The sequence below is a fragment of the Cottoperca gobio genome, chromosome 19, assembly GCF_900634415.1.
Source record: "Cottoperca gobio chromosome 19, fCotGob3.1, whole genome shotgun sequence".
Classification (NCBI taxonomy): Eukaryota; Metazoa; Chordata; class Actinopteri; order Perciformes; family Bovichtidae; genus Cottoperca; species Cottoperca gobio.
The window spans coordinates 14,233,500-14,250,868 of record NC_041373.1 but is presented as its reverse complement, the minus strand read 5'-3'; the positions used below and the strand labels follow the sequence as shown (position 1 = coordinate 14,250,868).

Below are 17,369 nucleotides of genomic sequence, written 5' to 3'. Positions count from 1 at the left end.
GTGGCAGAGCTGGGAAGGGTGTTGTGGGCATACTCGATCCACAAGAGCTGCTTAGACCGGGAGGAGGGGTTGCAGCGCTAGGGTGCGTCTCACCCCAGGGTGACAAGCCAGGCGAGACGAATGACCCCACTGGAGGACCTGAGCAGGAGACTGGCAGGAACAAACAAACTCTCATCTGGACAAGCACTGGGAGCAGGATGTTCAGCGTGGGAGCGCTTTACCTTGTCCTCCACGTCCCAAGTTACTGCACTGATGACAAATGCAGAAGGAAGGATACCTTCCGGACTGGATGGAAAACTCTCCGACTGGAATTGACGGGAAAGGGCGTCGGGTTTCACATTCTTTGAACCCGGTCTGTAGGAAAGTGAAAAGTCAAAACGGTTAAAGAAGAGAGCCCACCTTGCTTGACGAGAATTCAGCCGCCTGGCTGAACGGATGTACTCCAGGTTTTTGTGGTCTGTCCAAACCACAAATGGCTGCTCTGTTCCCTCCAACCAGTGTCTCCACTCCTCCAGTGCCAGTTTTACTGCCAACAACTCCCTATTCCCAATATCATAATTCCTCTCTGCCGGAGACAGCTTCCGGGAGAAGAAGGCACAAGGATGAACCTTCTGATCCTCAGCCGATCGCTGAGAAAGAACTGCCCCCACACCAGTGTCCGAAGCATCCACCTCCACGAAAAACTGGCGAGTGGGATCTGGGAATATGAGAATGGGAGCTGAAGTGAAACGTAACTTCAATTTACAGAAGGCCTCCTCTGCCACAGGGGACCATCGGAAGAGCACCTTCTGGGAGGTGAGGGCGGTTAGGGGGGCTGCCACTGAGCTGTAATTAGGGATGAACCTCCGGTAGAAGTTGGCAAAACCCAGGAAACGTTGAAGCTCCTTTCGTGTGGAAGGAGACAACCAGTCAGTGACAGCCTTGGTCTTGGTTGGATCTATCTGGATGTTATCTGCGTTGACAATGAATCCCAGGAATGATACTTCTGAGGTGTGGAATTCCCACTTCTCAGCCTTCACAAACAGTTCTCCAAAAGCCTCTGGAGAACTAGGCGTACATGAGTCACATGCTCCCGCTTAGATTTGGAGAAAATCAGAATGTCATCCAGGTACACAAAGACACATATGTTGAGCAGATCCCGAAGAACATCATTGACTAATCCATGGAAGACTGCAGGAGCATTAGTGAGACCAAATGGCATGACTAGATATTCATAATGTCCACTAGGAGTATTGAAGGCCGTCTTCCACTCGTCCCCCTCCCTGATTCGCACCAAATGGTAAGTGTTGTGAGGTCGAGCTTGGAGAACATAGTAGCACCTTGTAACAGTTCGAAAGCAGAGGAAACTAACAGGAGAGGCTACCGGTTCTTGATGGTGATGTTATTGAGTCCTCTGTAGTCGATGCACGGACGCAGGGTCTTGTCCTTCTTTCCCACGAAGAAAAACCCAGCTCCGGCTGGAGACGAAGATGGTCGGATAATTCCTGCAGCCAAGGAGTCATTGATGTACCTCTCCATGGCCTTGGTCTCAGGAGCCGATAGCGAGAAGAGTCGACCTCTGGGAGGGGGGAAGTACCTGGACGCAGGTCAATAGCGCAGTCATAGATTCGATGTGGTGGCAAGGCGGTGGCCCGGGTCTTATTAAACACCTCCTTAAGATCCAGATAATCCTTGGGAACTCCAGAAAGATCTGGAAACTCAGAGGTGACAGGCAGACTAGGAGTAGATGGGGTTGCAGACTTAAGACAGACAGCATGACAATGAGCACTCCACTGTAATATAGTTCCTGAAGACCAGTCTATGTGTGGATTATATCTCCTTAGCCAAGGAAACCCCAAAATTACAGGCTGATGTGGAGCATGGATAAGGTGAAAGGTGAGACTCTCGCTGTGATTACCTGACAAGGTCATCTGGAGTGGAGTCAAGCGGTGTGTAACCCTGCAGAGTAGACGACCATCTAGTGCTGTGGCATTAATGGGCCTCTCCAGAGCCTCCCGACCTAGTCCCAGCTGAGAGGCAAGAGTCATGTCTTAAAGACTAGCATCAGCACCAGAGTCAATGAGGACAGAAACTGTGTCTTATGCCCGAGCAATATAGCTGGGCCTGTGTCAACGTTCGAGAGGGCATTTAAAAGTTAGTAAGTCGGCTCACCAGCGCCCTCTGGATGACTGGTGAGCCCTGTCTTTTACAGGACAGGAGGAAACAATGACCATTCTGACAGCAGTACAAACAGCTGTTCTCCCGCTCTGGAGAGCCGGAGAGAGTGTCGGTAACCTGCTCAGTAGCATGCCCCAGTGAGTGGAAAGATTGATGAAACGGGGCTTGAGGAACAGCAGACCGAGCCCTCTCTTGTCTTCATTCCCGCAGACGTCCATCGATACGGATGGAGAGAGCCACCAGCTCATCCAAATCAGTCGGACAATCCCGAGCCGCTAATTCATCCTTGATGCGGTCTGACAGACCGTGGTAGAAAGCATCGAGAAGTGAGGCAGAGTTCCAGCTGCTCTCAGCTGCCATGGTGCGGAACTCGATGGAGTAATCAGATACCACTCTCACTCCCTGCCTCAGGTCGAGCAGCCCTCGAGCGACCTCTCTTCCAGGCGTCACATGATCGAAAACCTTCCGCTGCTCCTCAGTGAAGAGTTTGACGGAGAAGCAGGCTGGAGATCCTTTCTCCCACCCCAAGACAATCTGGCAGGGAACAAGTGGGAGAGAATTTGTATATATCCTCCGAGAGAACTAATGAGGGAATGAGAAACAGGTGAGGAGATGGGCTGTGGAAACCAGGTGAGGTGAATAAGTTGATTGCAGGCAGTGAGGATGAACCAGGATCTGAAATGATAAGAGAATTACTGACAAGGTGAAAACAAACTAATAGTGGGTGGAACGCGTGACACAAAGTATCAAGGGGTAATCCAGGAGCAGAGTCGGGTCACGGAAACAGGTTTGGTACACGGGCAGATACTCAGCGTAACAGCACAGCAGACAACGATCAGGCAAGGGCAGAATCGAGTCACGGAAACAAGGTCGAGGAAACCGGGGAATCAAACGCTAACCCTAACCCAGAGGTTGTATGTGGAGGTGCGGACAGAAGGAGTCGATAGAAGGCAGATCTCTTCTGTTGTGGACTCTTGTTGGGCGACGCCGGTCAACCTCGCCAGCTACCCCGTCCGCTGGGATCTCATAAGTGCAGAGTAAAGGAGCTATTGCAACTTTATCTTGTCTTACCACGCTGATCACTAGTTCTTGATTGCCAAAGTCTGAAAAATAATAATTTGCCCTCAAAGTGCCTCTCTTCAATTGCTCCACCCATCTTCTCTTTTATTACTTAACCCTGTTTACTTTATAAGCTGCCTTGGTAACATAATAACTTGTCTTCCAGGTATCCTAACCCAGCAGATGGTACAGTAGAGCTGCTTCAGAATGGCATCTCAACTGTGTCCCGATTCTCCTTTGAGATATTCACCTTTACCAACTTTTCATCCATCTACCTGCACTGCCAGGTCCACCTGTATCTTTTGAGACACAACAACTGCACAGCTGTAAGTACTACTGTGTGTGTTTGTAATGAGTTTAGATAGATTATCAACAGGTGCATCAAATGAAGCCTTTGATGTGGTTTTCCTGCAGGATTGCACCCCGGGGTACCACAGTCGAGTTGAGAGGGACGTATCCTACCATGCCACCACTGACATCTCACTTGGACCACTAACCTTGCTGCCAAATAGTAAAGGTAAAGCTCTCTTATCTTCTTATAACTTTTTATACTTTTGATGACACAGAGTTTGAAGAATACATTTTATGTAAACTTTGGTTCTTCTCTTGCAACCGAATGGTGTAACCGAGCAGTGTTTCAGGCCAGTTGACCTCACTGGTGACCTTGCTCGTCAGTTTGCTGGCAGCCAAAACTCTGACCTAAGGCGATCAAAGATGATCCATGTTCTTAAATCACTTAACATGCATTTGTATTTCTATTCTAGGCCTTGTCCTTGAGTTGTGTTTTATATTTGTGGTGAGGTAAAAGGTAGAAGTTATTTAGCTATACAACAGTAGGGGACGCCAATGTGCAGCATACAATACTTACTGTATGTTGAAGTCATTATAGGATGTTTAGAAGGTGAATCTTTAGTTTCTTTGTGGTTGTTCTTATCATTACATCTCTGTCATATATAACGTAATCATGTATAATGAAGGTGAAAAATCATGAAGAAAGTATTTTTATTCATGAGTATATTCCTAGTGTACACAGTAGAAGATTCTATGGTTGCATGTAATTGGTCTGTGAGTTTCCTGAACCGCTAAACCAGTGTCTTAAAAACATCAAAATTGAAAAAGCCCGTAATAGTTTATTGATTATAGGACTGGGTCCGGATAGGTTGGCGTCTGGGTCCGGACTCGGACCGTGGTCCGCCTGTTATTGACTCCTGGTATACAGGCTACAGGCTTATGTGTAGTACATAAGTATTTGTGGTGTTTTTTTAAATCTGTTTATTATCATATATATTAGTCCACTATTAGCTTCCTTGTGATGCAGACTCTATCACAGCACAAAAACATTGAGGTGTTGGGCTGCCCTTGTAGCTCACCGGGTAGACCGTGTACCATTAAAAGGGACATATTATGCAAATTTTTCAGCTTCATAACTGTATTTATTTGGTTTCTACTATAACATGTTTACATGCCTTAATGTTCGAGAAACACAATATTTTTCTCACACTGTCTGCCTGAATATACCTGTGACATCACAATCTACCAAAGTCCTGACGGCTTGTTTAAAGGCACACTTTCTAAATACGAGATGTGTACATTTCTCAGTGGATTTGAGTTTCTTAGCACCTAGACCTGCTTTAATCAAAACAACATGAAAATCTCACTTTCTACTAAATGGGACCTTTAAAGATTAGTCCTTGCAGGCAGTGTTTGAGTCTGACCTAGTTCCCTTTGCTGGAAGTCATCATCTCTCTCTCAAAACATGAATCTTCCAAACGTAAAAGTTTATTATTTGTTCCATCTGCACTTCTGTTGCTTTGTGCGCATCAGAAGTGAGTGCATACAATGTTTTTTATGTTGACCTTTCACTTCCCTGTACACTTTTTTTTCTTCTCCCTGGACCAAGTACCCAGACTGGTTTTTCCTGCCTCTGTAGTAGTAGTCAGTAGTAGCTTCTGTATTCATTCAATGGAAAAAAACAACTCCCTGCCTTGAACATTTCATGATTTGCAAACCAAGAGAAGAAGCTGACTTGCCTTAATCACTGCTTTATGCTTTAAATCAGGGGCCCACCAGAGGGTCCAATCCGGACTCCGGGATGACTTTGCAAAGTGTAAAAATGAGTTGTTTTGATCATAAATTAAAGTACTGTTCCAGTTACCTGTGACAAAATGTTTTGTGCCTTTGTAGATACACTATGATCTGTAAGTTGTAATGCACATGTGTAAATGATAAACTGAGACATACTATTGTTGAAATTGAACCTTTTTTTCTTAAGAAATTTCAGGTTGTTCATAATGGTTTGTAAAAAGATAAATTTGAACAGTTTCAGAATGTACTTGTACTTTTTTGCACTAAAACAAAGGAAAACATTTGGAGTTGTCGTTATTTATAGGTTATTATGCTGTGATTTTAAGGTCACACATATCCGTATGACAGAAACGTATGCCGGCGCATACGAAGTATCGGCAATAGGTTGATATAACTTAAGGGTATGTTGTGATCGTTTGAAGGACACAGACGTTACGCCAAACACGCCAGACATACACAGTTCCGTATGGCCGGCGTATATGAAAATGAGCTAAAAATGTGTCAGAGTCCAAATACGTCCAACTTTTCCACAGCGGTAGTTGTAGCTGACGTATACGTAACAAATTATTATACGTATGTCAAACATTGATAGCGTATCACTTACTTATTTAAAACGTATCAGAGTGTCTGGCTAACGGAGGTATTTACGTACTATATTTACATAGGTAAGTATTCACATACTGTATTTACGTAGGTAAATATTCAACTACAGTATTCCGTATTCACGTATGTCTAACGTCACGTAACGTCTGCATATCTTATGAAGCACACGTCGGGTACGTCCGGTGATTTTGAACATGCTCAAAACATCAGCGTTCAACAACGCACCCCAGCATAACACAGTGAGCTCTTAACGAATACTACTTATACCTTACCTTATATCAACGCAAACCAGCGTGTTGCCGATATTTTGTATAAGCCATATTTTTGTATATCTAATGCATTCGTTGGGCATTCGTCTGATACATTTTGTATTAGGAAGTGATGCGCGATCAATAGGTTAGACATGTGTATCTGTATATGTTCACTTTTCCGATCCGATGAAAAGTTGGACGTATTTGGACACTGACAAATATTATGCGCCGGCATACATTTCTGTCATACGGATATGTGTGACAGGGCCTTTACTGGTCCGGTCCACTTGAGATCAAATTGTGCTGTATGTGGCCCCTGAACTAAAATTAGTTTGACACCCCTGCTTTAAATCATTATAATTCATTTGATATGATCGTTTTACCTGTCTGCAATCAATAAGCTCCCACACAGGATAAGCAAAGAAAACAAGAGAAGTCTTGCATATGTCACACTACTGCACCACACCGTCATCTGTCACAACATTACAGAAAACTAATTGTCACTAATTGTTTCTTTGCACGATGATATTTTTTCAGTAAGTTATAATTGCATTTGTGTCATACTGATACACACGTACTTCAAACATTTTCAAGTTTAACTAGCAGGTAATTCATTGTCTTTGCTTAGGCGAAAAATATAAGCATGGTAACTTATCAATTACTTTTGCAATTATACTTGCCATGCCGGTGTTTCACCTTTGACATTGTTCAGATGAACTTTTTAAATATATGATGCAAAATCATTGCGGTTAACAATTAAATCATTACTGGGGTGTGTTCATTTAATAGGATAATTTTATCTGACCCCAGTCATTAAGCTCCCACACAGGGTAAGCACAGATAACAAGAAAGAGAAGTCTTGCATATTGGCACACTACTGCACCACTAAACAAAGAGCTAACTAACTAGAAATAAAAAAGTTGAACCCTGAAAAACATTATCTCTCTACTATGATAACTGACCAGCCAGGGACCTGAATGCTAGACAAAATACACATAGAAAAAAGTAAACATAGAAGATGTACAGCACAGATTAGGGTGAAGGTGTTAAGGCTCCAGTGTTTTTCCCACTATGTGAGAAATGGATATGCAACAGCATTAATTATATATAATAAATAAGTATGTTACTAAATATATTAGGTGGCATATATTATATGCATTCACATAATTTCTCTTTTGAATTCAATTTGAATTTAATTTATTTTATGAAGAACTTTGAAATTGTCAAAAGTTATGTATACCTATCTATCTGGAAAGTAAACAACAGTTTTCGTAGTACACAAAATGATAATCACAATTATTTTGATCAATATTGAGATCCAGATTATTCATTGATTTTAGGGACACATAATTTGTATTGCACTTTAGCATTTAAATAAACAGAGCACTGATTTCACTTCCATGTGGTCCAACATTCCTACTAATGTACAAATCTAAATAATACTGGTCCTTATTCATTGTAAATCTCCTAAAAGTAAAAATATAAATAACATTATACAAAAACTTAACCCAAACTCTTCTACTCTGCACTGCAGCCTCAACATTCAATAACCTTTTATTCACAGGCTGCCGCTGCAGGGTGCTCGGCCACATATCCATTAGTGTGCAACACTGTCAACTCCAGCGTAGCACTGTTGAGTCTATGAACAAGGCAAATGTCTGTGTTTAGTTCACATGTCTGTAATAACAGCAGGGACAGTTGAGTGTCTGTTATTTTAACTGCTAAAGTCAAATTGTATGAAAATCATTGTTCTTAAACCATAATGAGGTGGTTGGCTCACTTGTAATGACGAAGCAATCAGTTTGTATCCAATTTATACTCCTATAACTGGTGAAACAACAGATTTTTGGGTGTGTGCGCCTTTTACAGTATAAAGTTGTTGCAGTGCTGCAGTCTCACATAGTTGAAAGCGGAAGAACCAAAGAAGCACATATGCACAGGTAATACATTTGTTTTGTATAAATTAGACATTACTTTCAAACTGTTTTCGGCACAATGTTAAAAATATAAATAATATAATAATAATAAAAAGGGTTTACATTTCTTATAGTGAGAACTTAATGGAGATGTTTTTATTGTTATATTTATTGGAGGCAATAGTCATACGATCTGCACACTGCAACAGCTAAAATGTATTTATTCAATTTAATCAGACGCACATCTGGATTCAGCTGTAGATCCAGGATCTCTTCAAGATATATTTTTTTATATTTGTGCAAATCAAATCAAATCAAATCAAATTTATTTGTATAGCCCAATATCACAAATTATACATTTGTCTCAGTGTGCTTTACAGACTGTACAGGTTACAACATCCTCTGTCCTTAGACCCTCGCATCGCACAAGGAAAAACTTCCTAAAAGAAACCCCAAAATTAAAGGGGAAAAAATGGAAGAAACCTCAGGGAGAGCAACTGAGGAGGGATCCCTCTCCCAGGACGGACAGACGTGCAATAGATGTCGTGTGTACAGGATAAACAACATAGTACAAATACAACATTTGACAGAAATTATGTTGTGTTGGAAAAAAAAAAGAAATAGAAAGTTTGGATGAATCCAGGAAAATGTCAATAAGGCTTCCCGGTGTCCAGCAGGACCAGGTCAGCAGGCGCTGTCACGATTCATGATCCTGACGTAAACTTTATCAGTGGCAACCTGCCACATGAGAGACAGACACTCCGGGGATGATACCCCGGATGGTGAGTTAGTAACATACATTTACATAAATGCATACAGATAGAGAGGGAGAAGAAGAGAGGGAGAAGAAGAGAGAGGGAGAGAAGGAAGAGAGCAGGGAGGTGTCCCCCGGCAGTCTAAGCCTATAGCAGCATAACTAGGGGCTGATCCAGGGCAAACCTGAGCCAGCCCTAACTATAAGCTTTATCAAAAAGGAAAGTCTTTAGCCTACTCTTAAATGTGGAGAGTGTGTCTGCCTCCCGAACACAAACTGGAAGCTGGTTCCACTGGAGAGGAGCTTGATAGCTGAAGGCTCTGGCTCCCATTGTACTCTTAGAGACTCTAGGAACCACAAGTAACCCTGCAGTCTGGGAGCGTAATGCTCTAGTTGGTTTATAAGGTACTATGAGATCTTTAAGATATGCTGGAGCCTGACCTTTAATTGATTTGTAAGTCAGGAGAAGGATTTTGAATTCTATTCTGTATTTTACCGGGAGCCAGTGCAGAGCAGCTAATACAGGAGTAATATGATCCCATTTCCTTGTTCTAGTCAATACACGTGCCGCTGCATTTTGGATCAACTGAAGAGTCTTAACCGACTTTTTTGGACAACCTGATAACAATGAGTTGCAGTAATCCAGCCTTGAAGTAACAAATGCATGGACTAGTTTTTCTGCATCATTTTGAGACAGGATGTGTCTTATTTTTGCAATGTTACGTAGATGAAAGAAGGCAGTCCTTGAGATTTGTTTTATGTGGGAGTTAAACGACAGATCTTGATCAAAGATGACGCCAAGATTCCTTACAGTGGTGCTGGAGGCCAAGTTAATGCCATCCAGAGCTTCTATGTCATTAGAAAATGCGTTTCGGAGGCGTTTAGGGCCAAGTATAATAACTTCAGTTTTGTCTGTGTTTAACATCAAAAAGTTGCTAGACATCCAAGTTTTTATGTCCTTAAGGCATGCTTGAAGTTTAGCCAATTGATTGGTTTCATCTGGTTTAATTGATAGATATAATTGGGTATCATCCGCATAACAATGAAAGTTTATAGAGTGGTTCCTTATAATATTGCCCAAAGGAAGCATATATAAGGTGAATAGAATCGGTCCAAGTACAGAACCCTGCGGAACTCCGAGACTGACTTTGGCTGTCATGGAGGATTTATCGTTAACAAGTACAAATTGAGATCGCTCAGATAAATAGGACTTGAACCAGCTTAGTGCGGTTCCTCTTATGCCAACACAATGTTCCAGTCTCTGTAGTAGAATGTCATGATCAACAGTGTCGAAAGCAGCACTGAGGTCTAACAAGACAAGAACAGAGACGAGTCCTTTGTCTGAAGCCAATAGAAGGTCATTGGTAACTTTCACCAGTGCCGTCTCTGTGCTATGATGAACTCTAAATCCAGATTGAAAAACCTCAAATAAACTATTATTATGTAAAAAGTCACACAACTGTTTTGCGACTGCTTTCTCAAGGATTTTAGCGAGAAAGGGAAGATTAGATATCGGCCTATAGTTGGCTAAAATCTCTGGATCAAGACCAGGCTTTTTAAGAAGTGGTTTTATTACAGCTACTTTAAAGGATTTTGGTACGTAGCCAGATAATAAAGACAGGTTGATCATATTTAATAACGAAGGTGTTAATTAAGGTTAAAACTTCTTTAAACATTTTAGTTGGAATCGGGTCTAAAAGACAGGTTGATGGTTTAGACGATGAGATTGTTGAAGTTAGTTGGTTAAGGTTGATTGGAGTAAAACAGTCTAGATATATTTCAGGAGTTACAGATGTTTTTAAAATTCCAACAGTTGAAGTTAAGTCATTACCAATTGAGGTCAGGAGGAGATTAATTTTGTCTCTAATAATTATAATTTTATCGTTAAAGAAACTCATAAAGTCGTCACTACTGAGAGATATAGGAACAGAAGGCTCTGTAGAGCTGTGGCTCTCTGTCAGCCTGGCTACAGTGCTGAAAAGAAACCTGGGGTTGTTCTTATTTTCTTCTATTAAGGAAGAGTAATAAGCTGCTCTGGCATTACGGAGAGCCTTCTTATACGTTTTAAGATGATCTAACCAGACTAAACGAGATTCTTCCAATTTAGTGGAACGCCATTTACTTTCAAGATTTCTCGACTTTTGTTTTAGTTTGCGGATTTGTAAATTAAGCCATGGAGCTTTCTTTTTCTGTTTTATGATCTTCTTCTTAAGAGGAGCGACAGAGTCGAGTGTTATTCGCAGTGAGGCTGCAGCGCTATCAACAAGATGATTAATTTGGGAGGGACTAAAGTTAGCATTGGAGTCCTCTGTTATATTGATATTGAGTCCTGGTATTGAATCAAGTGCTGATGGAATCACTTCCTTAAATTTAGTCACAGCACTTTCAGATAAACATCGAGCGTAGGATATTTTGCCTACTGGCTTGTAGTCCAGTAACAGGACTTCAAAAGTTATTAAAAAATGGTCTGATAAAAGAGGATTATGTGGACACACTGATAAACTTTCAATTTCAACACCATATCCCAGAACAAGGTCCAGAGTGTGGTTTAAACAGTGAGTTGGTTCATGTACATTCTGACTGAACCCAATTGAATCTAATATTGAGATAAATGCATTATTAAGGCTGTCACTATCAACATCCACATGAATATTAAAGTCACCTACAATAATTACTTTATCTGTTTTAAGGACTAAATTTGATAAAAATTCTGAGAATTCAGATAGAAATTCAGAGTACGGACCAGGAGGGCGGTACACAGTAACAAATAAAATTGGCTTTATTGTTTTCCATGTTGGGTTTGAGAGCGTAAGAACAAGGCTTTCAAAAGAGTTATATTTTAGTTTAGGCTTAGGATTGATCAAGAGGTTTGAGTCAAATATGGCCCCAACTCCACCTCCTCGGCCAGTACCTCGAGGAATGTGAGTATTAATATGACCAGGTGGAGTAGATTCATTTAGACTGACATATTCTTCATGTCTCAGCCAGGTTTCAGTGAGACAAAATAAATCAATCTTATTATCTGATATTAAATCATTTACCAATCCAGCTTTCGTTGATAAAGATCTGATGTTTAAGAGCCCACATTTAATTTTTTGATTTAGTTGCACTTTTGCAGTGGTGGTGTTTATTTTAATTAGGTTTTCATGTATAACTCCTCTTCTGTTAACCATAGACTTGATTAGTTTCAGTGGTCGTGGGGCAGACACAGTCACTATGGGGATTTGAGTGGGTGACTGCCCGGAAAGAAGCACAGAGAAGTGTGTAAGACTACAACTCTTTGTCCTGGTCTCAACTCTGGGTTGTCATGGATTAGGTCCACTAATAGACTGTGTAATATTATTGGATATGAGATCTGCTCCAGCCAAAGTAGGATGGATGCCGTCACTCCTAATCAGACCAGGCCTTCCCCAGAAAGTCCGCCAAATGTTCTCATAAGCTATTACACTTAAAGTACATGAATTAAAAATGTTGTGTGCATGAGAAAATATTGTATAATGGACATTTTAATGTATATCTGGAACAATATGAATTTAGATTTCTAAACATATTTTGCTATTAAAACCATAACAACTATGTTGTAGTTGGTGTAGTATGCTGTCCATGAGTGCTTTCTTATTTTTATGTCATATTTTATTGTTGTGTTTTGTTTCATTTAAAATTAAATCATTGTATTTGGTTAGCAGCTTTTGAATTTTCGGCTTTGGAGACTGGCAAGTCAAATCATGTGGCCTGTGCTGCTTTTGGGCATGATAAGTGAGTATTTCATGAAATCAATTGAAATGAAATTCACTTTAATTTCTGTTAATGCATTATGTGAATGTACTAACTGACTTCCGTTGTTGTTTGGAGACTCAAATATAATGTATTAAATATCAAAATGGATAAAAATAAATATGTTTGTTTTCATAGGTACTGTGAATCCACAGGTGGCTTCAGGTAAGTTTATCACTTCAGGATTATGCCTGGTACGACTGCTGTATGGTTGTTGTTTTAGTAGAAATTAGTAGCTTTGAACAGAAGATGTTAGCTGCAGTTTATTTCAAGCCCAATGTATATTTGTCCTATTTAAAGTTTTAAATGATACATAATACAGTATAGTACATAGGAAGTAAATAAGAATTTGACACTAAGCAGAAGTGGAAAATAACCAAGAATATTATCTATAAACTGACAGCACATCGGTAGTATCGGTCATAAATTCTGTCATAATATTTAGATCTCATGCCAGTGTTGAGTGTGACGTCATAAAGCACAGCAAAAGCCTAGAGGGTGGAGATGGCGAGGCACTCGAATGTTCTGATGTAGTTAGTTCACTGTAAGTCGCTATGGATAAGAGCGTCCGCTAAATGACCTGTAATGTAATGTAATACCATACTTTAACACCAGAGGCAACTTTGTCAAAGCTTTGCTGTAAGCCAAACAGTTAGCTGTTGAATTGTTTTTTATACTTAAAGAGTGACTTAATACCAGGCAGATCTGCCCCCTCTGTTCGCACCTGGGACCTGGTTTGAGATGTACTCTGCTTTTTACTTATATTTTCATGGCAGAAATGTTGACTTGTCATGGAAGGAAAAGTGCCGGTGAAACTAATCCCATTAACAATGGGTCTGATGGACTTTTCTGGTTTACCTTAATACTAAAGTACATCTAAGTGAACATATTGTATTCTAGGAATATGCTTCATTGAGTAAAGAAGCCAAACTTAACCAAAATAGTCTTATATAACAGAATGTTGAACATGACATGACACCAGCTATTTAGACTAATAAGGTTTTACATTATTGGTAAAAATGCCATTACAATATCAGTCAGGACATGTTATTACATTATTGGGTTTTATTGCATTTTCAACCAGCTTTGGTTTTGGTGTGGAGATATAGAAATGTTAAATATTAAAAATCATGTGTGAGATTTGAAAATGTGTCTTTTGGCATTAAGGCTGGACAACAGCAGAGCGGGGCCAGCCCTATAAACGTTGCTCTTTCAAAATGAAACGGCGCCTTTAGTCCTCAATTACATTCTCAGCCGGCTTTTACAGCTATTTACCATTGCGTTATATGATACATCAATACATTTTAGGAACAAATATTACTGGAACCACTACAGAGAATTGCAGATTAACATTTACTATCCAGGAATTCATATTATAGACACTACTACTGATTATCCGTGTAACAATTGACCATATGGGAAAAATGGTATTTAGGAAAAACACAGTATTTCTGCAGTTGCAGATAAAGATTAGGCAACACTTATATTATTAGTATTATACTATTAATATTATACTATTATTAGAATAAGATTCCAGTGATTCCGTCAATCTCTTTCTCTCAAACACGCACACGCACACGCACACACACACACACACACACACACACACACACACTGAACCACTCTAACAAAATGACATTTAGTACAGCCCTATAAGTTTTCGAAAAATGTGACATCTTTTGTTCTTTCTAGGACCCCTCTACCCAATTGCTGGAACTACAAGCTTTGGCTCAGACGATGGAAGTTCTTCTCAAATTCCCCTGCAACGACCTTTTGTGTATTTCGGACGGTCGTATAATCAGATTTATGTATGTAAATGTTTTGAAGGATTTTAATTCTGGAATATTTTGTGGTGGAATCAAATTTACTTACTTACTTCCTTACTTGAATCTGAATGCCGTAATGACAATGTAGAATTACAGAAAACCTAAAAATAACTTTTTATAAACGTGACATGTACTTTCAGGCTGGATTTGACACAGTTGACTCGACTCATCGTTTCATTATCCCTGGATCGTTCTCTAACACTGCAACAGGCAATGACTCAAATTTCCATCTGGGCATCAACGTCAATTTACCCGGTCGCTGGGCTTTCCGCACTGAGCATGGATCAAGAGGCTGCACTTTCAATGGTAAGACCACAACCAGCGCATGGTCACCGAAAGTTAAAAACTTAAAAAGTCAAATATTTTTAATATAAATATAACAAAGTTTGCATGTTGAAGTCAATGCCTTTCAAGGTACGTTCCTATCTATTTTCTTCAAAGGTCAACCGGTGCAGCCGGGTGACTTATTCTGGAACGACAGTACCTATTCACAGAAGTGCACCTGCACCTCAGTAGGCCTGCAGTGTCACAGCCAACCCTGCTCCTTTTCCCAAATCTGCAGACCTACTGCATTTCAGTTCTCCTGCCAGACGGTACAGAGAGGTGGTGATCCACATTACTATACCTTCGATAACAGAGTATTTCAATTTCAGGGCACCTGCACTTATGTTCTCTCTGAACAATGTGGTCGTGGGTTGCCCTACTATAGAGTAGAGGGAAAAAATGAGCACCGGGGCAGCACTCGAGTCTCTTGGACACGACTGGTCAAAGTTCATGTCTATAATGAAACAATCGAGCTTGTCAAGGGGCATCGTGTTGAGGCTAAGGTAGGTGATTTTTGCTGTGTTTATACTTCAACTTTGACTGTTTCAATGATTCCAAAGTTTTTTGCTATTCTTGACATACGTGATGGTGTGTTTACAGGTTAATGGAGTCTTTGCAGCCACTCCGATCTCTCTTAGCAATGGTTTTTCTGTGATCATCACCACTGATTTTGGCTTGGAAGTATCCTATGACACCTACCATTATGTTAGGATCAGTGTGCCCTTCACTTACCAGAATGCAACGTGTGGCCTGTGTGGAAACTTCAACAATAATCCCAGAGATGACTTTTGAACCCCCCGAGGCGAGGTTGTGAGCTCTGATGTGGTTTTTGGCAACAGTTGGCAAGCCTCAGGATATGATGAGCCTGGTTGTGAGCCGCAGTGTGGAGGTCTGGACTGCGCTGCATGTACTGAGGTTCATACAGCATTGTACAGCAATACTGCCCATTGCGGTATCCTCCAGAGTAGTTCTGGACCTTTTGCTGCTTGCCATGAACGACTTCCCCCACAGACCTTTGTGGAGAGTTGTGTGTTTGACATGTGTGTAGGAGGAGGATACCAACCCATTCTGTGCCAAGCCCTAAATGTGTATGCAAGTCAGTGTCAACTGAATGGTGAACAGCTGCTAAGTTGGCGGAGACAAGACTTCTGTGGTATGTCTGTCATTCAATCAACATTATTTTGTCGAATCCTTTCGAAAAAATTACATAAAAGGTCTTGACTGTGAAACGGTCATGCCCAACAGCCATTATGAGCTTTGTGGTACCAACTGTGGCCACACCTGTGCTAGCAGTATTGATGCCACCTGTGTGCAGGTTTGCTCTGAGGGATGTTTCTGTGATGAAGGTTTTCTCAGGAGTGGGACAAAGTGTGTCCCAGAGGAAATCTGTGGCTGTCAATATGGCGGCTTCTACTATGAAGTAAGTCACATTCTAGTTAATCCCTGTTAAAATGTCTAAGGTTGCATTGAGCAACATCAGCATTAAAACATGTTGTTTTAACATTAACATTAACATCGGCACCTCTATTGTTTCCCCGACTCTGAATGCAAGAAATCTGGGTGTGACGCTGGACAACCAACTGTCCTTCGGTCCCAACATCGTTGCAACAACCCGCTCCTGCAGATGCACTCTGTACAACATCAGGAGGATACGTCCCCTACTGACTCAGAAGGCGACGCAGGTTCTTGTTCAGGCTCTTGTCATCTTGACTACTGCAACTCCCTCCTCGCTGGACTGCCTGCATGTGCCATTCGACCTCTACAGCTCATCCAGAATGCAGCAGCCCGACTGGTTTCAATCTACCCAAGTTCTCCCACACTACACCAACTTCTCCGCTCCCTTCACTGGCTACCAGTGGAGGCCCGAATCTGCAAAAAGACTCTGTTGCTGGCCTACCTGAATGGATCAGCCCCTTCCTACATTCAGGCCATGGTAGAACCATACACCCCAGCGCGTTCACTTCGCTCTGCGTCGAACAATCGCTCGCCACTCCCTCACTATGAGTGGGACCCAGATTTCCCTCAAACAAAACCCGCCTGTTTAATATCCTGGTTCCATAAATGGTGGAACGACCTCCCCATTGATGTCAGGACAGCAGATAGTCTTCACACCTTCTGTCGCAGACTGAAAACTCACCTGTTTCGACTGCACCTCGGCGAATGAAGAAAACTAAATAACTGTTCTTTGTATGTTGCACTTATATTGGTTTGGCTTATTTATAGCTAATAGTTGAATTTGTATTCTATTGTTTCTGTATGTTGCACTTATGTTGCACTTCAAACTGGCTTATTTGAAGATAGTGTTCACTTATACGATTGCACCTAATTTAAGCTATTGTACTTACAAGATTCTTGCTGTTCAGAGTTGTATCTCATGATTGTTTGTACATTTTGTACGTCGCTTTGGACAAAAGCGTCAGCTAAATGAACTGTAATGTAATGTAATGTCGACTTGCACTGTGTGGGGGGACCCACACTACATCACCCTTGATGGGGCACTGGCTCATTTCCAGGGCACATGGTCTTACATCATCACTGAGAGTGTGAGCCACAGCACCAATGAATCACAGTTTCAGGTGGTAGCCACCAATAATCATCGTGGCAACAACCGTGTCTCCTT

At 41.2% G+C, this 17,369-nt stretch overlaps 1 long non-coding RNA gene across 1 annotated transcript; it reads left to right on the top strand.

Moving 5' to 3' along the window:
• Positions 1–2,950: 2,950 nt before the first annotated feature.
• On the top strand, positions 2,951–4,108 carry LOC115024328 (uncharacterized). The gene is made up of 3 exons (XR_003834108.1): positions 2,951–3,194; positions 3,383–3,542; positions 3,631–4,108. It is a non-coding gene; the product is annotated as an uncharacterized LOC115024328 (long non-coding RNA).
• The last annotated feature ends 13,261 nt before the right edge of the window (positions 4,109–17,369 follow it).